This window comes from Canis aureus, unplaced genomic scaffold (assembly GCF_053574225.1).
Source record: "Canis aureus isolate CA01 unplaced genomic scaffold, VMU_Caureus_v.1.0 ptg000466l_RagTag, whole genome shotgun sequence".
Classification (NCBI taxonomy): Eukaryota; Metazoa; Chordata; class Mammalia; order Carnivora; family Canidae; genus Canis; species Canis aureus.
The window spans coordinates 5,692-32,522 of NW_027554639.1; the positions used below are offsets into that span (position 1 = coordinate 5,692).

A 26,831-nucleotide genomic window follows, 5' to 3' on the forward strand; every position below is an offset into this window, starting at 1 on the left:
ATGTCAGGTAAGTCAAGAGGAAGAAAAGTTGACTGTTCTTATCTCTTGGGTGATAAGAAAATTGTCTGTATATACCTACTACTTTAAGAAACATAAAATTACTTCTATCTTATTTATATAGCTTGAAATATGACAATGAAAGATCGTTAAGTTCTTTGTTACTTTGAAAAAGTAAAATACAAAGAACCAAGGATTAGCATCAATTAAAATAATTAAAATAAAGTAAAATTATTTCATGAATCCCACTTTTCTTAGCTTTCAATAAATACTGGATATAAAACCCATAAATAAAATTTTTACATGACAAAAAAAAAGGCTGAACTGGAAGTCTTTTAGCTCTTTTGTAAATTTATTATTTTCTTTAAAGATCTCTTTTCAGCTTGATTTAAAAAATCTAAAGGATTTTACTCCTATAATAAATTTAACATGACTCTAAATATCATTGTAAATATTTGTGACTAGAAATAATCTTTTGTAAAAAGTGAATTGTGATGTGTATTGATAATAGAAGAAATCTATTACAGACTGGTCAATGAGCTATTTTTTATATAAGAGCAAAATAAGTGTAATAAAACATAAAGATAAAAACACCTCAAGTGTCAACCTACATGAAAATGAACAACAGGATGATACTATGATCATACAACGCAGTAGTGAGAAACAAATGTATTTCAGTAATGTATTCATCAATATCAATACATCTTATAAATATATTGAGCAAAAATACCAAGTTTCAGAAGTAGATATATAACATAATTCCTATTCTTTAAGGTCCACAAAAATTTTTTAAATGTAAAACGTAAATGATAGTATTTAGGGATCATTTAGGGATCAAGAAAGAGTCCACTAAGGAAATATCACTACATATCCTTGATATCGATAAGCCAGTATTAAGAAGCAGAATTAACTTCAGAGGAAACAGATAACATAAGGAATATAATATGAAATTTTAAAAACTTATATCCTCGGAATGACCCAAGGGGAATACTATACCCAAAAAGGCTGTTATATTAAAAAAAAAGATACGTTCATAGATTAACAAAGGCTTTTTGGAGATTAAATATAGATTTGGTGTGGCATCTGGGTGGCTTAGTTGGTTGGACATCTGGCTCTTGATTTCAGCTCAGGTCATGATCTCAGAGTCCTCGGATCAAGCCTCATGTCAGGTTCCAAGCTCAGTGGGAATCTGCTTGAGGATTCCCTCCCTTTCCATCTCCCTCTGCCCTTTCCTCCCTCTAATAAATACATAAACAAATCTTAAAAATATATAGTTTTGGCAAAACAATAAATTTAATAGAAGAGACAAATACTAGATATGATTGAGTAATTATCTGAAAGATAAAGTCTAGTAAATAAGAATGCAAAGTAAAAGTAAAAAGAAAGTAGGCTGGTGATGGGGGAAAGTTTGAAAATATAGCACAAGAAAATACACAAAAGGAAAGAGAGCAATTGAAATAAAGAAAAATCATCATTTAAAAAATGGAGGGAAGATTCTGTAAAGTGAAGAGTTAAAGATTGTAGTCTTCAGATTGAAAAGATCCACTTAGTGCCAAGCAGGAAGAACAAAGACAGTTATCTATACCTTGACATAAATTCAGATTGGACATTTCCAGAAAATTAGAGGAAGGGAAAAAATTACATAAGAACAAGGATCACACCAGTATTAGACTTAACATCATTCACAATAAATTGTAAAAGAAAATGGAACAAATCCTTCACTGTCTTTAGAGGAAAGTATTTTTATCCTGGAATTCTATATCCTATAAAAACTAGCATTCAAGTGAGTATAGAGTAAGGACAGAATAAAGACATTTTTCTTTCAGAAATGTCAAGACTCAGGAAGCTTATTCCCCATAAACCTTTTCTGGAACAAAACCCCAACAACTTTAGACTATTTTCCAGCAAAACAAAACATTCTTTAAAAAAGAGAATAGCATTTGTTATAGAAACAATAATAAGCAAATAACTCACTGGAATTTATAGGTAAATATAAATTTTTGTTGATAATATGTCTCTCAAATTTTAGAAAATTTCTAAGAAAGAATTTAAAATTAATGACATAAAATAAAATAAAGGCAGATAATATTATCACAGTAGCAATCTGAATCTAAATTACTAGATGATTCAAAAAATGTATTGGGATCCCTGGGTGGCACAGCGGTTTGGCGCCTGCCTTTGGCCCAGGGCGCGATCCTGGAGACCCGGGATCGAATCCCACATCGGGCTCCCGGTGCATGGAGCCTGCTTCTCCCTCTGCCTATGTCTCTGCCTCTTTTTCTCTCTCTGTGACTATCATAAATAAATTTTAAAAAATTTTTAAAAAATTTAAAAAAATGTATTAGGTAGTGTAAAGTAACAGGTAAACACATATTAAAAGTCTTTACTTTTCCCAGAGAAGGATGCTGTGGATACTGGTTCATTCCCAATCATCACCAAAAATATAAACTTAAATACAGAATTTAATTTTGTTTTATGATGAGATACCATTTTGTATATAGATTAACAGTTCTACATAGTGCTGTTATGTGTAAATTATGTCCTTTATTCTCATGGATTTTAATTACAAATTTGCCTATTTACAAATTTGCCTATTTATCTTATTATCTGTAATAAGACATTCTGTAAGAGACACACCAGTATTTTCATTTTCATCATTCCTGCCCAGGATTTCTGTCCTGAATATCTGACTATTCTAGCAACCTAAACTGAACCACACTCAAACTAAACACAACCCATCATGCTTGTCTTTTAGCCCCTGGCCCCAAGTCCTACATTGGATCCAAGCCTCCATAAAGAGCTCCTACTTTTCCATTTCTATTGAATCTTCCCTGCGCATTATCTATTCCTACCACTTTAGTGTCTTTGAATTTTTCTCAAGGAAACCTCAGCCCCCATCTTATCACTCCTGAGGAAAGAGCAGATGCATGATCTCTGCTTGTTCACTACTCTTTAAAAAAAAATTCATTTATTTATTAATGAGAGACACAGAGAGAAGAAAGAGACATAGGCAGAGGGAGAAGCAGGCTCCATGCAGGGACCCCAATGTGGGACTCAATCCCAGAACCCTGGGATCACCCCCCGATCAGAAGGCAGATGCTCAACCACTAAGCCACCCAGGCATCCCTGCTTGTTCACTACTCTTACCAAGAACTACACTCCTCTGTATGCACTATCATTTAGGCAACACAAACATTTGAAGAATTTTAAATAAGGATGTGATGTGAGCAGATTGGTTAATTAGAAAATATGAGTAGGTGATTAATTAGGCTTGTGCAGTGGTTCGGGTGAAAATAATTAGAATCTGACCTGACACAGTGGCAGTGTGGGCAAAGAGAAGAGTCAGTACAGAAATAATTGCAGGGGCACTTGGGTGGTTCAAGTGGTTGAGCATCTTTTGATTCCAGCTCAAGTTATGATCTCAGAGTTGTGAGATCAACCATGCTGGGCATGGAGCCTGCCTAAGATTCTCTCACTATCTCCTTCTACCTCTCCCCTACTCTCTTTCTCTAAAAAAAAAAAAAAAAGAAAGAAAAAGAAAAAGAAAGAATTGCAAAGTAGAATCAGATATTGGTGTGTGATTGGTATTGGCTATGCAAAGGTGATCAAGAGAGAGTTTGAGTTTTTGTTTTTGTATTTTAACTTTGACAACTAAGAAATGGTAACTTTACAAAACATGAGAAGACCATGATTTCAGGCAAAGATGGTGGATTTGCAAGGCTCTTGTTTTTTTGAAAAATCCTATTTTCTATGATGAGAAGGTAAATGAGTATTGTATGGTCTCTCTCCTTCATCTTTATAGAACAAAACTTATCTTCCCAAGGTAGAAGGATACCTCAGGGATAGAGTATGAAAGAGGTCATGTGCTCAGAAATGCAAAAAGAAGAAAGCACATTCATAATATTGAAAAATCGTATCTTATTGTGTATACAGATCCCAATCTATGGTTTAAGATAGCTCAATCTAATGGAAATTTCTGTGATTATGGAAATGTACTCTTCAAATATGGTAACCATTAAGCCCCCTGTGGCTATTGAGCCCTTGAAATATGACTAGTATGAATGAGGAATTGAATTTTTAATTATATTAAGTTTTATGTTAATTAAATTATTTAAATTAAATTTAAGTAGCCATATGCAGCTAGTGGCTGTTGTTTTGGGAAACCCAAGTCTAAGATATGCAAATAATGGTGGGTTGTCTTTTAAGGCACCCCTGCAAAGAGCTGTAAACCTGAAGTTTTACATAACATAGGTTACATCCTCACTCTGTAAAATTTAGAATGTAAATAAAAACAAGGAGTTTTATGAGTTTTCTCCTACAAGTAAAAAGTGTTTTTTTAATTAAAAACAAAAGCAAAGGAAAAAAATTACCTGTAATCTCAGTACTTGGGGATAACCATGATTAAGAGTTAGATTGGAGTTTTTCCCTTAACAATGAATTGTGAATACCTCTCTTATTCTCTCTATATCTTTCCACACCCTGTCTAGTTTCCTTAGCTGTATAGTATTTTGTTGTATGGCCATTTCATAATTTATTTACGCATTTAAATTTCCAGTGTTAAAGGAGAATGAAGTTAGTGAAACAAAAATTTTAATTTGAGCTATTCTAAAAACATGTAAAAAAATGAAACTGGACCACTTTCTTACACCATATACAAAAACAAATTCAAAATGGATGAAAGACCTAAATGTGAGATAGAAAATCATAGTAATCTCTCTGACATCAGCTGTAGCAACATTTTTCTAGATATGTCTCCTAAGGCAAGGAAAATAAAAACAAAAATAAACTTTTGGGACTATATCAAAATAAAAATTTTCTGCACAGCAAAGGAAAAATCAACAAAAATAAAAGGCAATCTATTAAATAGGAGCAGATATTTGCAAATTATATAACTTATAAAGGTTTAGTATACAAAATGTATAAAAAAATGATACAACTCAATACCCTCCAAAACAGTAATCCAGTTTAAAAATGGACAGAAGACATGGACATTTTTCCAAGACACAGATGACCAATAGACATGTGGAAAGATGCTCCATATTACTCATCATCAGGGAAATGCAAACCAAAACTACAATAAGATATAACCTCATACCTGTTGGATGGCTAACATTAAAAGCATAAGAAACAACAGGTATTGGTCAGGATGTGAAGAAAAAGGAACCCTCTTACACTGTTGGTGGGAATGAAAACTGCAGCCACTGTGTAAAACTGGAAAATATTTTTCCTCAAAAAATTAAAAATACAACTCCTTTATAATCCAGTAATTACAATACTGGTATTTATCCAAAAAATACAAAAACACTAATTCAAAGGGATACATGCACCCTTATGTTTATAGCAGAATTATTTACAATAGCTAAACTATTAGAAATAGCCCAAGTATCCATTGATGAGTGGATAAAGAAGATGTGGTACACACACACACACACACACACACACACATATATATATATACTGGACTATTACTCAGCCATGAAAAAGAATAAAACCTTGCCATTTGTAATAACATGTATGGAGCTAGAGAGTATCATGCTAAGTGAAATAAGTCAGTCAGAGAAAGGCAAATACCATATGATTTTACTCATATGTGGAATTTAAGCAATAAATGAGCTTAAATAAAGGAGAAAAGAGAGAGACCGAGACAGACTAAGAAACAGATTCTTAACTATAGAATACAAACTGATAGTTACCAGAAGGAAGATGGGTGGAGAGGATAGAGGAAATAGAGGATTAGGATTAAAGAATATACTTACCATGATGAAAAAAATAAATAAAATGATACGATGGGGATTAAGGAATACACTTGCTATGATGAACACTTGGTGTTGTATGGAAGTACCTAATATCACTGTGTTTTGAAACTAATATTACACTATGTTAACAAACTGGAATTTAAATAAAAACTTAAAATGATAAGAAAAATAAGCAGATGATAACCAAAAAAAGAGGAAGTGTGGTCCCACATATTAATTTGGCCAGAGATTTTCTTCTTTAGTTAACACGGTCATTCCCAGGTATGTGTCCTTCTAGGACTCTCAACTCTTCATCCAGATTTGTGTTGTAAAGCAGATTCCATGGTACTTATCTCTTTTCACACTAGATTGTCATTTTACTGTTTTCACCATAATTAATTTTATGTATGTAACCTATAGCTTTTTGCATATAGCATCTCAATTAACTGCACAATTATTTTTGCTTCTGAGGAAAGTAAGTTGTCAGATTATTTAAACACTTGCTGAAGATCACATAACTAGAATGGTAACTGAGCGTATGATATGACCCAGTTCTAACCCCATATCCTGTGCTATGGTTCTACCACAAAACAGCTGCCACCCACATCAACAAACAAGTTTCTACAGTTTTCTTTTCATTTTGAAGCTTTTTCTGGACAGTTCCTTTGTGAAGAAAAGCCCTATTGCTCCAGAAAATATGGGATTTCTTAAAGTCTTAGGGCTCTTTTAAGCTTTGAGAACCTCAAAAATGTAAATGCTACAAGCTTTAAAAAAATATCATTTAGTGTGCCACTTTGAGAGAATATTTCAAATATTTCAAATCTTCGATTTGTCATACAATGGGGTACCACTGTGTTGATAATGGGGGGCTGTGCATGTGCGGGATCAGACATTATGGGAAACCTCAGTACCTTCTGCTCAATTTTGCTATCAACCAAAAACTGCTCTAAATGACAGAGTATGTTTAAAAAAAAGAAGCTTTAAAAATCATTTAGAATTGTCATTATTTAACTCTCTTTGACACTTGTTCAGTTTGGGAAACTTTAAAATTTTACCTTCAGTGTTTTGTTTCCAACAGTATTTGCCATCCTCAATGAGAGACTAAAAAACTAAAATTTAAAAAGAAACAACCACATGCTTTTCAAAATTCACAAAATTAAATGAAAATGAAATGCATATAATTGAATTTTCAAATTTTGAACCATTTATACTCTGAAGTAATTACAGTGTAAACCACACAAAGACATTTGGGTCTTGCTGTATTTATTTTAGTAAGCTTTCAACAATGTTTTTATAGTTTATTGAGTAATCCTTTTTCACACTAAACCTAATTAATAATTCAAATCCATGAATTGTTGGGCTCTTTGTTTTTTCAATTCTTTTACCAAAAATTAATCACAAATCAGGAATAGAAAAGATTTGGTTTTGGTTTTGATTCCATTTTCAACCTAGGACATAGTAACTTGAGGGATGAATAATTTTTTATTCCTATTTCATCCACATATTATACCTAAGGAGATACAGCATCTTCCATCACTTCCATTGGCTTTAAGTAAGTGTGAAAGATAGCTCTCAAATATATAACGATGCCTGAGAGGAACATGTTGTAGTATTAATAATTAGTAAATGGACTGGATTTATACTTCTTAAGCACTTACATTTAAATTTTCATTTTGCCTTAAAGAGTTTTGTGACAATACACGAATACAGTAAAGTAGAAGTTAAAATCATATTATATTAATATAATTAATATTATATTAGAAGTCAGCAGTGATTTCATTTAATCTCTGGGCAAATCAGATAACTTCATTAATTCAGCAACATTATTTCGCACTGTTTGCCAAACCCTCTGTAGGTACACATTACATTTTGTATGCCTTTTTTAAATAATCTTAACATAAATGCATAACATTTATGCAGTTGTTTCCAGTGTTAAAATACAGAATGAGGTTAAACAAAATAGTTGAGACTTTCTAGAATGTTCTTTCACTTAGAGAAAGTAAAGTTACCTTTGACCTAATGGTAGAGATACAAACATAGTAGCTCAGGGAAATGTTTTATAATTGACATTGCATCATAGGTTAAAGGGCAATGTTTTCCTTGGTGGTATGTAAATATAATTGCACATTTTACAATCAACTGCCTTTTGGATTAGCTGAAATAATATGGATAAAGATACTTGTAAATGTCTGTATGCATGGAGACAGGTTATGTGTACTGGAACTCTTCTGGGGCCTCATGTTTTATTGAACATCACCATCCAAAATTTATCCTACTCAATTATATTCAATTTAGCATTTTCTTTTTTCTTATATTTTATTTATTTATTCATGAGAGACACACAGAGAGGCAGAGACATAGGTAGAGGGAGAAGCAGGCCCCCTGTGGGGAGCCTGATGTGGGATTCCATCCCAGGACCCTGGGATCATGACCTGAGCCAAAGGCAGGTGCTCAACCACTGAACCACCCAGGTGCCCTCAATTTAGCATTTTCAAGTAGCAGTTTGGATATTCTGTTGTTTTTACTTGAATTAAAATAGTTTTCTAATGAGATTATAAATTCTGAAGGAGAGTAGAGGCAGGAAACATTTTCTGACTATGCAGGGCTTCCAGCTTGCAGTAAAATTAAGGAACTAGAAGATATCTTGCCAGATACTTTGGTCTGTTCTTCCCTCCTCCTCCCCACCCCAGCCCCATTCAAGTAAGTTAATGACTCAACTTTCTAGGAAAGATTGTGTTTTATTTTCTAAGAAAGAATTTCCACATAAGATGCTTTGCAAGTCATTTAAGCTTATTAACTTATGAATGATAGGATTTAGCACCATTTTGAAATAAAGAATTTCTTTGTCTGGATTAAGAACACTGACAGAAATGCTGCAGAAATCAGCTGTCAAATATAGCTAAGAGCAACATAAATGGGAAGAAAGCATAAGCCAAGCCTTCAGACAGCTTATGCTATGTCAGGGTCCCTACCACGTCTGTCAGGCATCATGAAGCCTAAGCACACTATGTTTGAGTCCATGTGGAGTGGATATGGTGAAATGTCAACTGTTCAAAACAGATGTTATCCACTTTTTATATTTTTAACACCAGGTGTATTAGAACACATTTTCAGACCTGTAAAGGAAATGAGATGTGAAAATCAGTTCTAGTGAATGCATTGCATCTTTTCTTGCAAAGGAATATTTAAAGCGACATATCAGTGAATGAGCTAGGCAGCAAAGTACTAAGGTACTGACTTGGGGGATCCTTGAGACAAATAAAGATTCATAATCTGATTTTGTACTGCAGCTGCATTATAGTTGTTAGAGACATAAAACAAATGGAATGTGACATCTTCATAGTAAGGAGGATTGACACTCGCACCACTAGACCTCAATTAGAAAACATAACATTTTCCTTCATTTTTGAGAAAGTCGGTAATAGTTTTTGATAGCTTCTCAGTGGTAAAGAAAATATGGTACATGAAAGAGGTATGTTTTGCAAGCTTAATAATTCTTTGTTTCTTCTTTATATGACCGGAAAATCAGAATGTGAAATACGAACCTGTTTTATGTCATATATAAAACTTGGAAGAATATCCAAGACAGAAAATAAGCATTGTTCATCAGTTCTTGATAGACTGAAGAACAGAAAGCTGAACTGAAATAACCACAAAAAATTCACTGCATATTTTTCTAAGTCATTTTATTTAACAGCGTACCATTGTAAGGTGAGAGTTTTTTTGTGTGTTAGGCTTGAGGAAAATTTCTTGTTTTTTTTCCAATTAAGCTTGCTGAAAAGGATAGAGATCCTCATGACCTCTATAGTGAAGTTATTTAGTAAATTTCATGAGCCCTAAGTATGGTTGCAGACAATTAAAGTACTGTGTAAAAAGTCTGAGAGATTTGTAAATAGAAGTGAAAAGCCATTCCTTTCAAGCTGCATGATCAAACACATTTTTGGGAGAAAAACAGTGGTTGAACAGGTGTTCAGTATTACAAACTTGTGATGCAACAGCTGGGTCTGGCAAAAATCCATGTATTAAATTCTTTGTTCTTAAGAAGCAAAACTCTGCTGCAGAGCGTCAACTCAAATTTGTGATACAGAAACTCATATAAAGAATATATAATTGGTACATTGCTTCTAATTATTTTCTTGTCTTTCACCAACATTTATGAGAACCATTTTCTTTCTTAAAACATTGTTGCATTTTTATGTTATTTCTTTTTTTGTATATTTTTATTGCAGTTTGATTTGCTAACAAATAGTATAATACCCAGTGCTCATCCCGCCAAATGCCCTCCTCAGTGCCCATCACCCAGTCACCCCAACCCCCTGCCCACCTCCCCTTCCACTACCCCTTGTTCGTTTCCCAGAGTTAGGAGTCTCTCATGTTTTGTCACCCTCACAGATATTTCCCACTCATTTCCTCTCCTTTCTCCTATAATCCCTTTCACTATTTTTTATATCCCCCGAATGAGTGAAACCATATAATGTTTGTCCTTCTCTGATTGACTTACTTCACTCGGCATAATACCCTCCAATTCCATCCACATCGAAGTAAATGGTGGGTATTTGTCATTTCTAATGGCTGAGTAATATTCCATTGTATACATAGACCACAGCTTCTTTATCCATTCATCTTTCGATGGACACCAAGGCTCCTTCCACAGTTTGGCAAGATAGTATTTGATTTTCTTAATTCTGTTTCTTTTCGTTAATTTTTAAAAAGTTTTTAATAAGAAAAAGTGGAAGTTCAGATATGTTCATTTGCCTTTTTATCAGGCTAATTTGTATTAAAGTGTTATATTATAGCCATCATTTTTGAATTAGATAGGAAACAGGTATTCTCATTTTTAGAATAACTATTCTGCATGTATTGTAACCCACTTGTAGAATTAGGAAGAATACTCCAAATAAGTAATATATCCATGAGATCATTTGGCTTTGTCACTTCCCTAAACTTGATTTTGCTAGCTGTTTAGAAAATAATGTCTGGTTCTGAATTTTGATCTTAGAGGAAAATAATCGCTAGTAATTTCAAACCCAGTGGCCTAAGGAGCTCCTCCAAACAGAGTAGCTTATCAGAGACATTTGTGAATGATTCCCCAAAAGGGAAGAGAAAAAGTTACTTTCTGTGAGGTTGGAATACACGTTTAGGCAATTTTAGCCAGGAATGTCAAGCACTGAGTGTGGATGAGGCCAGCTTCCTGACTGCAGGTGTGACGGAACACAGCTGATCAAACAGCACAGGAATCTGACATCACACTGTTTACCTTCAGCTGTCCAATGACCCATGCCCAATCAGGAAGCCAAAGAGAAGCTAGAGAAGGCATGTGTAGTGGTGTAGTTTCATACTAAGACTACTGCCATAAACATGGTTTATGAGCTTTGATTTGGTCATGTTTGGACTGTCAAATGTATAGCTGTCCAATGGTGCGCCTAACAGGCTACACAGTTTCGTCTTGTTTTAAATCTGAAAGCTCCTTAAAATGGGATCCATGTTTGTGTTCTGCCTATTTGGGGTCTGCTCTCATTTTAAAGTCACCAAACAGTTTGAAGTATACTCATCTGGCTCCCAGTTCCCCAAATCCTAAAAGATTAAAGTGAATTGTCTTACAAATATTTTTTTTTCCGTATGCCACATTTTCAAGTGGTGGATTCATGAAGGACCAAAACAATAGTGAGGGTGTTAAACGGCTTATCTTCAGACTGCAGCTGGAAGGACCACCCCATCTAAGGTCAAATCTGTGGCTTTCACCTACATTCCTCCCCTGCTCTGGGGCTGCTCTCCCCTACCATGTACTTCTCAGACGCTACCTCCAAAAAGGGCTGCCGTGTAGGTTGCTAGTGTAGGAGGGGATGGAATTGACAGAGGTGTAATATACAGAATGGAAAGTTACAACCAAAGGTATAGCCTATTTTTAAAAAATTTAAATTTTAGTTAACATGTAGTGTAGTATTGGTTTCTAGAGTAGAATTCAGTGGTGCATCACTTACATACAACACCCAGTGCTCATCACAACATGTGCCCTCTTTAATACCCATCACCCATCTAGCACATCCCCACTCTCCTCCAACAGACATCTCACTGATGTTCCTAGTCACAAAGTTACACCACTCTGTTTCTCTAGACACACATATTTACACAAGAAGTAGCCATACACAGTAGTTAGTAGTGTTTTCCTGCCTCCTTTCATGAATGTGGAAGCCCCTGTGTACCCTTGTTTTTAAGAAGTGAAATGGATTTGGGTCCCATGCTTGGAATACTTTTATTATCCTACTTCTAGACCTAAACTCAGCCTGCTCAAACTTTAGCTTCATTGGATTATTTTCTTCTAGGTTTTTTTTTAAATTTATTTTTTATTGGTGTTCAATTTGCCAACATATAGAATAACACCCAGTGCGTCTAGGTTTTTATAGTTCAGGTCTTACATTAGGACCTTAATCCATTCCAAATTATTATTTTTTAATATAGAAAAGGTAAGGGTCCAACTTAATTCTTTTTGCATGTGGAATCCAGTTTTCACAACACTATTTGTTGAAGAACTGTCCTTTCCCCATTGAATGGTCTTGGCAGCCTTGTCAAAAATCATTCCACCACATAGCCAAGGGTTTATATCTGAGTTTCTTATCCTATTCCCTTGGTCTACATGTTTGTTCATATGTCAGTACCACACTCTTTTAATTACCATAGCTTTGTTGTAAGTTTTGAAATCAGGAAGTCTAAGGAGTCCAACTTTTTCTTTTTCAAGATCATTTTGGCAGTTCAGGGTCTCTGGAGATTCCATATAGATTTTAGGATGAATTAATTTATTTTGGCAAGAAAAAGTATTGGGATGTTGATACATTCATTACATTGAATCTGTAGATCACTACGGGTAGCACTGCCATCTTAACAATATTAAATCTTTCAATCTATGAACACAAGATATCTTTCCATTTATTTGTATCTAATTTCTTTACCAATCTTTTATAGTTTCCAGTGTACAAAGCTAAAAATTCATTCCTAAGTATTTTATTCTTTTAGATGCTATTCTAATTGGCACTGTTTTCTAAATTTCCATTTCACATTGTTCATTGTTAATGTATAGTGCAAACACAACTATTTTTTGCATATTGATTTTGTAACCTACAATGTTGCTGAATTCAGTTACTAGTTCTACCAGTTTATTACAGAATTTAGGGCTTTCTACATATAGGATCATGTCATTTGTGAATAGAGATTATTTTTTTCTTCCTTTCCAATTTAGATCTTAAAATTTCTTTTTCTTGGGGTGCCTGTGTGGTACAGTGGTTAAACGACTTGGTTTTGGCTCAGGTCATGATCTCAGGAGCATGAGATCAAACCCCTTGTGAGGCTCTATGTTCAGCATGGAGTCTACTAGAGATTCTCTCCCTTTCTCTGCTCCTTCCCCACTCACACACTCTCTCTTACTCTCTTTCTCTCAAATAAATAAATCTTTTAAAAAAATAAAATTTCTTTTTCTTTTGGACTTCCTAAGTACTATGTCAAATAGAAGTGATAAAAACAGGCATACTTGTGTTGCTCTTGACCTTGGAGGGAAATTTTTCAGTCTTTTCATCATTGATCATGATAGGAGCTGTGAGTTTTTCCTATCTGGCTTTCTTTATGTTGAAATAATTTCCTTCTATTCCTAGTTTGTTGACTTAAAAAAAAAAATCATGTAAGGGTATTTGATTTCGTTTAAATGCTTCCTGTGCAGAAATTGACATGTTCTTATGGATTTTTACTTTCATTCTCTTAATGTGGTATATTACACTTACTGATTTTCTTATGTTGAACCATCCATACACTTTAGGAGTAAATCCTATTTTGTCATGGTGTATAATCCTGTTGAATTTGGCTTGTCAGCACTTTGTCAAGAATTTAGCATCAATATTCACAAACAGTACTGGTCTATGGTTTTCTTTTTGTATAGTGTCTGTCTAGCTGTGGTATCAGAATCATAAACTGAGGTTGAGAATATTAGCTCTTTAATTCTTTGGAAGACTTTCAGGAAGATTATTGTTAATTCTTCTTTAAATGTTTGGTGAAATTCACCAGTAACACCATCTAGTCCTGGGCTTTAACTTGTCATGAGCTTTTTGATTGCTGTTTCAATTCCCTAATTATAGATATATTGATTTTCTATTTCTTCATAATCCAGTCTTATTAGATTATGTGTTTCTAGAAATTTGTTCATGTCATCTAAGTTATTCAACTTGTTTGCATACAACCATGCATAATATTCCTTTTTGATCTTTTTTATTTCTTTAGAATTGGTTGTTATGTCCCTTCTTTTATTTCTGATCTAAATTACTGGAGTCTTATCTCTTTTTTTTCTTGGTCAATCTAGCTAACAATTGGTCAATTTTACCGATCTTTTTCAATAGCCAACTTTTGGTTTCATTTATATTCTCTATTGTTTTGCTATTTTTTTTCCCTCTAGAAAATAGATGGAAATAGGAAATAGAAAATAGTTTCTCCTTTAACCCATTGGTTATTTAAAAGTGTGTTATTTAATTTCCACATATTTGTGAATTTTCCAGTTTTCCTTCAGGTGTTTATTTCTGTTTTCATTCAATTATTGTGTTTGGAAAAGACACTTTGTATGATTCCAGTCTTTGAAAAAAATTTAGACTGGTTTTGTGGCCTAAAATCCTTAGTCTGGACATTTAGTCCTGTTTGTGGCCTAAAATATTTAGTCTTGGACAATGTTCAGTCTTTTCATCATTGATCATGATATGAGCTGTGAGTTTTTCAATGTTCCAAGACTAAATGTTTGGAAATAATCTCTCTGTCCCTTTCTCTCTTTTTTTCTACTGTGACTCTCATAATGCCTATGTTGATCTCTCTCTCTCTCTCTCTCTCTCTCTCTGGCTCTCTCTCTCCCCTTTGCTGCTTAGAATCAGTAACTTCAAATGACCTGTCTTCAAGTTCACTGATTCTTTATTTTGCCTGGTTGAGTCTCTTTTTTATCTCTAGTGAAATTTTCAATTTAGCTATTGTACTTTTCAATTCCAGAATTTCTATTTGGTTCCTTTTTTTTTTTTTTCATTATATCTCTTTGTTCATATTCTCATTTTGTTCCTATGTCATTTTCCTTATTTCCTTTAATTCTTTGTATTTTCCTTTAGCTTTGGGATACTTAAGACAATTGTTTTAAAGCCTTCCTGATACATTTGTTCCTTCGGAGATGGTTTCTGAGGATATATTTTGTTCCTTTGAATGAGCTGTGTTGCCTTGTTTCTTGGTATGTGTTGTGATCTTTTAAGCGGGCATATGAAAATACAGCCACCTTTCCTAGTTTTTCCACATTGGAAAAGTGGAAAGTTAGTTAACAAGATCCTGTCATTTCTATTGGAATCAGCCCAGGGTGAAGCTATAAGGTCTTTAGAGGTCTTTTCTGGGCATGTGTTCTATCTGGGCCTGTGTGTATCCTTTTTAAAAACTTCCCTGTGATTATGGCTGTGTTTAAATATCTTAATTTATCGGGATCCCTGGGTGGCGCAGCGGTTTGGCGCCTGCCTTTGGCCCAGGTCGCGATCCTGGAGACCCGGGATCGAATCCCACGTCAGGCTCCCGGTGCATGGAGCCTGCTTCTCCCTCTGCCTGTGTCTCTGCCTCTCTCTCTCTCTCTCTCTCTGTGACTATCATAAATAAATAAAAATTTAAAAAAAAATAAATAAATATCTTAATTTATCAAAGAGTCTCACTCCAGCTTCTCTTTGGGGGCATAGATGTTTTATTATATTCCTCTGTTTGTAATCTCTTGCCCCCAGGTATCTGTGAATCTAAAGTCCCCCACACCACAATGCCTGCCACTGCCTTCCATAGTTTTTGCCACCTCAGGTCCAAACTCTGCCACAATTTCCTGTCTGAGCTCTGAGTGAGGTGAGATAGAAACCAGTCTCTCTGAGGTAGCCCATAGGCAGGCCAGAGTGTTGCAGATAATTTCCAAGGTAAGGAACTGGGAGTTGATCTGCTTCCTCCTGTGTCATTGCCTGGAAGAGGGTGGGACAAGAGAAAGAAAAAAATGCCAGGAAATTTCCTGAAGTTTTTATTGTGACTTTTTCTTACTTCTTTGCGATAGATCTCTGAACTGGTTTCCAGAGCTCCTATACAGTTTATATTAGTTAGTCTGTGGTAGTTTATCCTACTTGGAATTCATTAAGATACATGAATATATAGGTTAAAGTTTTTCATCAGATTCGAGAAGTGATTGCCATTATTTCTTCAAATATTCTTTTGGGGATCCCTGGGTGGCGCAGCGGTTTGGCACCTGCCTTTGGCCCAGGGCGCGATCCTGGAGACCCGGGATCGAATCCCACGTCGGGCTCCCGGTGCATGGAGCCTGCTTCTCCCTCTGCCTGTGTCTCTGCGCCTCTCTCTCTCTCTGTGACTATCATAAATAAATAAAAATTTAAAAAAAAATTCTTTTGGCCCCTTGTGTCTCTCCTCTTCTTCCAAAACTCCCATATATGTAGAATGGTATGCTTGATGCTGTTTTATAGATCTCTGATGATGTGTTCATTTTTCTTCATTTTCTTTTGTTTCTGAAGACTGGATAGTCTGATTGGCCTATCAGATTCATTGGGTCTCAATAAATCAAGTTCATTGAGTCTCTCTTTTACATGCTGAAATCTGCTATTGGTCCCATGAAGTGAATTCCAATTCAATTACTGTACTTTTCAACTGAAGAATTTCTAATGATTCCTTTTTTTTAAAGAGTATATTTATTTATTCATGAGAGACAGACAGAGAGAGAGAGAGAGAGAGGCAGAGGGAGAAACAGGCTCCATGCAGGGAGCCCGATGTGGGACTTGATCCCAGGTCTCCAGGATCACACCCTGGGCTGAAGGCGGCGCTAAACAGGTGAGCCACCTGGGCTGCCCTCTAATGATTCTTTTTTATATGTAATTTCAATCCCTTTATTAATATTCTCTACTTCCTGAGATACGGTCTCAAATTTAGTTGTTTAGGCATGGTTTCCTTTAGTTCCTGGAACTTATTTTTAATAGCTGATTTAAAGCCTTTATTAAATCCAAGATGGTACGGGCTTCCTTAGGGTCCAGTTTTATTGACTGATTTCTTTCTTTGGTTATATTTTGTGGTAAACATTCCCCTTTCTTTGTATGTCTCATAATTTTTTTTGGAAAGAACTTAGTATTTTAAATAATACAATGTAGAAACTCTGGAAATCAGATTTCCTCCTTCTCAGGGGTTGTATTTTTGCTATGTGTTGCTGTTTTTGCTTTTGTTTCTTTGTTAGTTACTTTCTTGTACTAATTCTATAATGTCTATTCTTTGTCAGTATGGCCACTGAGATTTCTGCTCAGTTACTGAGCAAATGAGTTACTGGTCAGCAAATGAGTTAACAGAAATTTCCTTAAATTCTTTTCACCAGTAGGTTTCTCATCCTTAATGAGGTGTTCTGTGTATACTTTATGGCACACATTGAACACTCCAACAGTTTGCAACTTTCCCCTTTATTTCTGCTTGTGTAGAGCCTCAAAGTCAGCCAGAGATGAGCATTTAGGGCCATCTCAGGTATTTTCTGACCATACACATGCCCTTCACTTATATGTGGCATTTCAGATCCCCACAAAAATGTTGGAGTTTTTCAAAGCCCTCTATGGACATCCCATTTTTAAAATTTTCCTTTTTAATTATGTTTGGGCCAGCCTCTCATTTGTCCGAACTGATGAACTGATATTACCATATCAAACAGGTTTTATGTTAAATAATTGCCACTGATAGTTTTTATGACACGCCTTGAGAATAGGGCTTTCCTTAATGAATAAGCCCTGAGGTAAAGACAAAGCTTTGGAGCTTTTCTTAGAACTTGCCATTAAAGACAACCTACAGAATGGGAGAAGATATTTGCAAACGACATATCAGATAAAGGGCTAGTTTCCAAGATCTATAAAGAACTTATTAAACTCAACACCAAAGAAACAAACAATCCAATCATGAAATGGGCAAAAGACATGAACAGAAATCTCACAGAGGAAGACATAGACATGACCAACATGCGTATGAGAAAATGCTCTGCATCACTTGCCATCAGGGAAATACAAATCAAAACCACAATGAGATACCACCTCACACCAGCGAGAATGGGGCAAATTAACAAGGCAGGAAACAACAAATGTTGGAGAGGATGCGGAGAAAAGGGAACCCTCTTACACTGTTGGTGGGAATGTGAACTGGTGCAGCCACTCTGGAAAACTGTGTGGAGGTTCCTCAAACAGTTAAAAATATACCTGCCCTACGACCCAGCAATTGCACTGTTGGGGATTTACCCCAAAGATACAAATGCAATGAAACGCCGGGACACCTGCACCCCGATGTTTCTAGCAGCAATGGCCACGATAGCCAAACTGTGGAAGGAGCCTCGGTGTCCAACGAAAGATGAATGGATAAAGAAGATGTGGTCTATGTATACAATGGAATATTCTTCAGCTATTAGAAATGACAAATACCCACCATTTGCTTCAACGTGGATGGAACTGGAGGGTATTATGCTGAGTGAAGTAAGTCAATCAGAGAAGGACAAACATTATATGTTCTCATTCATTTGGGGAATATAAATAATAGTGAAAGGGAATATAAGGGAAGGGAAAAGAAATGTGCGGGAAATATCAGAAAGGGAGACAGAACGTAAAGACTGCTAACTCTGGGAAACGAACTAGGGGTGGTAGAAGGGGAGAAGGGTGGGGGGTGGGAGTGAATGGGTGACGGGCACTGGGGGTTATTCTGTATGTTAGTAAATTGAACACCAATAAAAAATAAATTAAAAAAAAAAGTCAAATCACAAGTGTTCTGTTGGGATAGAGCTTTAGGCGGAGCTCCAAACACATTCTTCTCCTCCTATGGTTGCTAGGCTACAGGTATTCTCAGATAACATAGTTTCTAGCTACTATCAAGCTGGGGAGAGGGAGGTGGGAATAGGGAAAGTTTTTAAATGCCACAAAACTTATTGTTCTTACTGAGATCAAGCCATTTTTCTTGCATAAACATGCTGAATTATGAACTTTTCATTATATTCTAGAGTTCTAAAGAAATTACTTTTGCCAATTTTTGCTACTGTTCTCATTCTTATAGAAGATTCCAGAAGCACCCTCCCTCATCTATTCTTTTACTATTATTATTATTAATTATTATTATTATTATTATTATTTTATTTATGATAGTCACAGAGAGAGAGAGAGAGGCAGAGACACAGGCAGAGGGAGAAGCAGGCTCCATGCACCAGGAGCCTGACGTGGGATTCGATCCCGGGTCTCCAGGATCGCACCCTGGGCCAAAGGCAGGCGCTAAACCGCTGCGCCACCAAGGGATCCCTCCCTCATCTATTCTTAAACTAAATGTGGGCATTTCAGATCATCATCCATGTACTGACTTTGTAATAGCAACACAGTCTGAATTGTGCACATCAGTCATTCTCTATTCTAGATGCACATTGCCTTCAGAGCTTTAAAAAATATATTCTCATGCAAGAGCCCTATCCCCATTCTATGTATTGAGACTATGGCCTAGGCATTCATATTTCTAAAAAAAAAAAATGACTCCAGGGGGCACCTGGGTGACTCAGTTAAGTGTCTGACTCTAGATTTCAGCTCAAGTCATGATTCTCAGAGTTCTGGGATCAGGCTCCATGCTCAGCAGGGAGTCTGCTTGAGATTCTCTCTCTCTCTCTGCCCCCCACTTCTTCCACCACATGTGTATGCTCTCTTTCTCTCTTTTTCTAAAATAAATAAATCTTCAAAAAAAATCACTCCAGATGATTATAATATGAAACCAAATTATTTTTTTTATTTTTATTTTTTAGATTTTATTTATTAATTCATGAGAGACACAGAGAGAGAGAAAGAGAGAGGCAGAGACACAGGCAGAGGGAGAAGCAGTCTCCATACAAAGAGCCCGACATGGGACTCCATCCCGGGTCTCCAAGATCATGCCCTGGGCTGAAGCAAAACCGCTGAGCCACCCGGGCTGCCCTGCCTGAAACCAAATTATTTATTTTGAATTCCACAACATAAAATAGTATCTTAACATTTATGAGGCTCCTAATTTGCCAAATGAATGAATACATGAATGAAAGTGATTTTAATAAAATAAACAAATTTATTATCTAATTATACTCAAGGACATATTTTTTTGACAACTCATTCCCATTTGGCTCTTAAAACAGGACTGACATGTAGTAAAAATGTTGCTACTTGAGTTATATATATTGAATATATTCATAAGGGTGAATGACATGTGGAATAAAATAAATTTCATGTGCTTATTCCTTAAGTTGGTATTTTGTTGTGCCAACTATTGGTAACATATACATTCTCAAAATATTAGAAAAATAACACTAGTAACAGTTATTATCATATGCCAGGCACCTTGTTATATGCTTTATATGTATCCTTTTAACAACCTTCAGGAGGTAAATACTAGCTCCATTTCATAGATGATGAAACTGAAGTGAAGTTATGTAACTTGCTCAAGGCTTTATAACTAATAGTGATGAAACTTAGATGTGCCCCCCATGTGTTCTCATTATACGACTTACACTCTTAAACCAGTAGTTTTCAAACTTTGGTATATATTGGAGTCATCTAGAGATATGTATGGTTGCTGACTCCCACCACCATACACTTAGATTTAATTGGTATGAGGTCCAGCTTGAGCTTAGAGAAAGTTAAAAATTCCCCCTTGGAATTCTAATGTGAAACACAGTTTGAGAACTACTGCCTCAAAAAAATATTTTTTCTACCTCTCCTAAGGAATTTTTTTAACATAAGAATGCTTAGATAAATTACTTACCTCAAAATATCCAGATGGTTCCCTTGGTTTTTCTAAGTTTTACATAGAAATACATTTTTACAAAGTGAAATTTACATCTAAAAGCTTCTCTCTTTTATATGAAAATTGCTCAGTCCATTTTATGCAATAAAAGGAAGCTGGAAATCCCATAAATGCAGGATGTGGGAGTACTGGCTGTATAATAATTCACTTAGAAATGATACAGGGATTTTGGCTGACAAAGCTTAATGTGAACAAATAGGGCAATGTAACTGCTGAAATAGTAGGTGTGATTGGCCACACTAGCAGAAATACTATATCTATTTCATAGAAGATAGGAATTCCTATGCACTCTCCTCTAGTCAGACCACATCTGACCATGTTGTGTTAAACGCTGGGTGTGTTTTAAGAGAAACTTTGATAAAAAAGAGAGAGGAGACCCATGAAAGTCATTTCATGTGAAAATTAAAGGTACACATCACAGAAGATAAGGTAGACAAGATATCTGGCTTCAAATATTAGAAGACCATTCATGAAAATGTAGATTAGTTGCCATTAGTATGTTATTTTTCAGGTTGGTTATGAGTTAAATAGACTCTTATCTATCAAACTGAGATATTAACCACATATTTACAGAAAAAATGTGATGTAATAGACCAAACAAGTAAACCTTTTGAAAACGGTCTCTCCATAAATGAGAGACTCTTGGTTTTTTTAAATAGTATTTCATGTAGTTAAACTTTTTTTTTTTTCCTGTCAAGATTATGGTTTCAAGTGTCATTCTTAGTGTGGTCCTTGCAACTCACTGTTCAGAGGCATCTGACTGGATTTTAACCTGAAGTTGCTTGACAACTGTGTGTTATTGAGTACAAGTGGGAAGAAGTTGTAAATATATCTAATATTGCTTCTCATGGTTCCGGTGAGGAGAGAAGGAGGAAGCAGAGAGCGGGGCAGTTAGGGGGGATAAACTCAACGTCAACAGCATCATCCAATGGCTGCAGGAAGTGAGAGGGTCCAAGCCTGGTAAGAATGTCCAGCTACAGGAGAATGAAATCCGAGGACTGTGCGTAAAGTCCTGAGAGATCCTTCTCGGTCAGCCTATCCTACTAGGCCTTGAAGCGCCACTCACAATAGTGGTGATATCCACGGGCAAGACTATGATTTGCTTCAACTTTCCCACCAGAAAGCAACGGTGCCTTGGGGACAGGGGAAGCAGTCATCGGAGACTACCTGCCCCTCACTGGCTTACAAAATCAAATATCTTGAGAATTCTTTCTTCTCAGAGGAAAACATGAGTGTGCCAGCATCAATAGAATTTATGGATTTTATGATGAATACTGCTTTAACTGTTTACCGATACCAGCCATCGTGGATGAGAAGATACTCTGCTGTCACAGAGGTTTATCACCAGATCTTTGATCTATGGAGCAGATTCGGCAAATTACGTGACCAACTGATGTACCAGATCAGGGTCTTCTTTGTAATCTTTTCTGGTCTGACCCCCTTAAAGATGTCTTAGGCTGAGATGAAAATGACAGAGGAGTGTCCTTCACATTTGGTGTAGAAGTGGTTGCAAAATTTCTCCATAAGCATGATTTGGATCTTCTATGTAGAGCCCATCAGGTGGTTGAAGATGGATATGAATTTCTTGCAAAGACGCAGTTGGTCACTCTGTTTCCTGAACCCAATTATTTTGGAGACTTTGACAATGCAGGTGCCATGATGAGTGTGGTCGAGACTCTAATGAGTTCTTTTCATATTTTAAAGCCTGCAGAGAAAAAGAAGCCAAATGCCACGTGACCTATAACACCTCCAAGGGGTATGATCACAAAGCAAGCAAAGAAATAGATGTCATAAAAAAAAAAAAAAAAAAGAAATAGATGTCATTCTGACACTGCCTAGTTGGGACTTGTAACATAGAGCATATAACTTTCATTTTTAAAACTGTAATGTATATTGGTCAGCTTGCTCAAATAGTGTTTAGGGGGCCCCCTCTTCCATTTTTTGAGTTAATGAATGGTATTTGCTGGTTATAACAGCAAATGAAAGACTCTCCACTCCCAAGAAAAAAAAGTTTTTTTTTTTGTTTTTTTTTTTTTTTTTTTTTTTAAGATTTTATTTATTTATTCATGAGAATACACAGAGAGGAGAGAGAGAGAGGCAGAGACACAGGCAGAGGGAGAAGCAGGCTCCATGCACCGAGAGCCCGACGTGGGATTCGATCCCGGGTCTCCAGGATCGTGCCCTGGGCCAAAGGCAGGCGCCAAACCGCTGCGCCACCCAGGGATCCCAAGTTTTGTTTTTTTAATTCTGTATTCCTTTTGCAAACAACTTTAATGATGGTGTTAAAGTTGTACAACCCAGAACATTTTATCCTAAGGGGTAAGTGTACAATTGATCTTTTTAAAATTCAGTTCAATCCATGAATAATGTAAATGCTCATTTTCTTTAGGATATAGAGAGCCCTAGGGTGCTCAATCTGTACATGTTTTTGTCATGAAGTGCATACTGTTTATACAAACCACTGTGAATATATATATATATATTTAGTTTTGTTTCAAAGGGATTGCTTTTTTTCTCTCATTGTCTTATCATGTACAAAATATTTTTTATAGTTATCAATATTAGGATTAACTCAGCCTTGCCAGCATCACTGGTATGATGTATATTTAATTAAAGTACACTTTCCCTTACCATATATTCAAAATGACAATTAAAGCCATTATTTAAAAAAATATATATCTAATATTAAAAATTAAATGCATATATATGCACACATATATTTATATAATAGCTATTTTATGATAATTTGACTTACATTTGTTCAGCTTTTTGTACTAATTATATGCTTTTTTCAAAGTCATCATTTAAGAATGTCATTTAATTAACTCTCTAAGCCTCTGAATAGGATACACAATGGTTTCTCACAATTTAGACCTCCTTATTAATATAATAATGTATCTAAAACAGAATCAACACAGGACATAGGAAGATATCACAGAAAACTGTGATATTTAAGAAAATTATCATAAATTAGGCTTGGGAAGTAGAGAAAATCAAAACCATTAAATTTGTTCTTTTTTTTTTTTTGTGATTTAATTTGATAGAGCTACCCTCAAAGTACAATGCATTTTCAGCCATGCAAATCTACACTCTGAGGAGTGAATCAATTATTTTACCTGAAATTAATTTACTTTTACTTCAGTTTAGAATGAAAAGAAAAGGTAATAACTGATATCCTCACCTTGATTTTTGAAGAACTGCATTTGAAAGTTGAAGGTAGTTCTAAATCAGTAAATTTTTTTTAGCTGTTGGACTTGTTAACTCCTAGAAACAGAACAAGGATCTTACTGTGTGACAGAGCGACACAAACAGCCTGTTCTCCTTGTGTATATATGTTGTATTTAAAATTTTTAAAGCATTTGATGTAATGAATATACTTTTAGGACAAGATTTGCCTGTTCAGTTTTGGTTTCTCTGACATGCTGTTCTAATGTGAAAGTAGCATTTTTGGAATTTTTTATATGCAATGTGCTATTTTTAAATCTTTTTCAAATACTGTATTATGCATTGTATGGTTTCTGTATGGCATAAAACAGTATTTTTATAGCCCTTCTGGTTAAAAATTTTTGTTCTTAAGTCATGTTATGCTTGCCTTGTATGTGCTTTAAAGTTGCATTATGTATATCTCACCTCATCAGAAAACTGCCAGTTCTTTTCGCTGGAGGCAAGAGAAGGAATTTCATACCCATTAGTATAATTGCTCTATGCCCAAACATCCAATTTTCTGTTTTATTCATTAATCTGTAAATAACACCTTAATATTTTCCTATTAGTTGAATTTTAACCAAAAGTATTTTGTTACTTTACATTTTTCGTCCTATTTTGTGTATTTGACTTAACTTCGGTTAATTTGAACTTGACACTTTTTCCTGCTTGATTACACATTCAAGCTTTAATAGCATTATAAAGGTGTTTCATATTCTCTCTTTCAATTACTGTTTTGTTTGTCTTATGGACTGTCATTGGCAAAGTAGCTTCATCTCTTTGGAATTTTTAATCCTCTAAATTGTGAAGACTCTTCTCACTGTTTATAACTAGGTCTAATCTGGTAGATATAATTGTTGGCATTTTCTGGTCTAAGCACACAGCGTATAGCAGAAATGAGAAATCAGGAAACATAAAGTGGATTTTTAGTTTTGTCACTAACTATTCATGAACCTTGACCCTTCCCATCTTATAAAAGGGGGGGAGGTGTATCATGCCTCCCAAAGGCAGAGCTGTGAGGATCAAAGGAGATAGCTTTGTGGAAATCCTTTGTAAACTGCAAAAAGCTAGACTGTTTTCATTGTTATTACTATTATTATTCTAATTGGGGGTTTTTGCATGACAGATGAAAATGTGAATTGTGCACAACCAATATCACACCAGTGGCGAGTTGGCAAGGCCTAGTTTTTAAGATATGTGAGAAGGTGGAAAATGTGTTAAATTTGCCCAGTTGTTTAGCATTAGTGAAAGACAGTTTTGGCAGAATAATTACTTTTTCCATTCTCAAATATACTGTCTCCCTTTCCATAGAAACTATGTGAGTCAAGATGTCGTATGTTTAGAATCTTTAAACCTAAAAGGGAAAAAGAGAGAGAGAGAGAGAGAGAGAGAAATCTCACCTTCCAAGCAAATAAACAAACTTTGGCAGGACCTGTAGGCTTGAGTCTAACATTTCACTGTCCCACAGATTGTAAACATTATAAGACCTTGGTGAGCCATGCCCATGATCTCATTGAGATTTTGGCTCCCTCTATCTCATACCATGCACCTTAGGAAGTTCTTGGAGCAGAAGCAGATGTGATCACTTTTGTTATTTCTTCCAGTATGGCCCCAGCGCTGTGACTCACTGTCTCTACTGATAAAGCAGCAAGACAACCAGGAAGACTGTGAGGTTGAATTGGTCTTACCCACTTAGATTACTTTTACATAGTTATACTATCAATACATAATTAATGGTCTTTGCTTTTTAGTATTTGTGACTGTGGCTAAGTATCCTAAAGTCATAGTTCCCTCATTATTTTTATTTTTTTCACAATTCGTCAAACATTTATTGGAAGTCTCCTGTGTGAGGGGCACCTGAGTGGCTCAGGCCTTTGGCTCAGGTCATGCCCTGGGGTCCTGGGATCAAGTTCCACATCAGATTCCCCCAGGGAGCCTGCTTCTCCCTCTGCCTCTCTCTCTCTCTCTCTCTGTCTTTCATGAATAAATAAATAATTTTCTTAAAAGAAAGTCTACTCTGTGACAGACACTAGACCACATTCCAAATGAGAAACAAAGAACAAGACCAGACAGCTCTGTTCTTAAAGAGCTCACAAATAACGGGGAAAGGACCCATTAGAAAATCATTACAAGGGATCCCTGGGTGGCGCAGCAGTTTGGCGCCTGCCTTTGGCCCAGGGCACGATCCTGGAGACCCGGAATCGAATCCCACGTCGGGCTCCCGGTGCATGGAGCCTGCTTCTCCCTCTGCCTGTGTCTCTGCCTCTCTCTCTCTCTCTCTCTCTGTGACTATCATAAATAAATAAAAATTAAAAAAAAAAAAAGAAAATCATTACAATAGAATGAAAACTGTTGCTACAAATGCCATTGGTTTTAAATGGCCAAAGTGGATTTTAGGCCTGGTTGATTCCAGGCTCTCTGTCATTCTCAATATGACCTGTGATGATTATTATAAACAGGAAAACTTCCAGAGGATTCCTGGGTGACATTATCTCAGAACTCACTGATCATAACTGGGCCATATCTAGCCCAGCCCTAAACAAATAATGGTCAAGGGAATGAGACTTCCATGATAGGCTTAGGCCAGTCAAGAATTACCTCTGAGGCATAGAAGCACTTTCTCCAAGTGCTTCTGTGTGAGAGACACTCAAACAAAATCAAGTTGTGGCAACTATGGGAGAATGAAGGAATGGATTTGAGAGGAAAGCAGCTTCAGAAATGTGGAGGGTAGGAGTACCATACTAAGAAGGGGAGGGGGTGGATTTTATGGGGGAAATATTATTTAAGCTGCTATTAAAAGGAGTCACTTTTCAGGGCTGAGTAGGATTTTCTGGGAGCTTAGAAGGGCATCCAGGTAAAGAAAGTGACATAGGCACAAATGTAAAAGAACATGGCACTTTAGGGAACACCAGTAAGCCTAGAGGCTGCAAAATAGTTTATACAAAAGTATACACTTAGAAGTAAGACCAGAAGGTAATAAAATAAAAAAATAATAATAAAAAAAAAAAAAAAAAAAAAAAAAAGACCAGAAGGTAAGGTTGAGCC

The 26,831-nt window shown here is 35.7% G+C and overlaps 1 long non-coding RNA gene and 1 pseudogene across 1 annotated transcript in view; both read left to right on the plus strand.

Moving 5' to 3' along the window:
* Positions 1-22,438, plus strand: LOC144310146 (serine/threonine-protein phosphatase PP1-gamma catalytic subunit pseudogene; annotated as a pseudogene).
* LOC144310145 (uncharacterized) overlaps positions 1-25,748 on the plus strand; it is a 29,333-nt gene extending 3,585 nt beyond the window's left edge. The window contains exon 3 of the long non-coding RNA XR_013375844.1: positions 25,391-25,748. This is a non-coding gene — a long non-coding RNA (uncharacterized LOC144310145). The remainder of the gene's footprint in view (positions 1-25,390) is intronic.
* Positions 25,749-26,831: the final 1,083 nt, after the last annotated feature.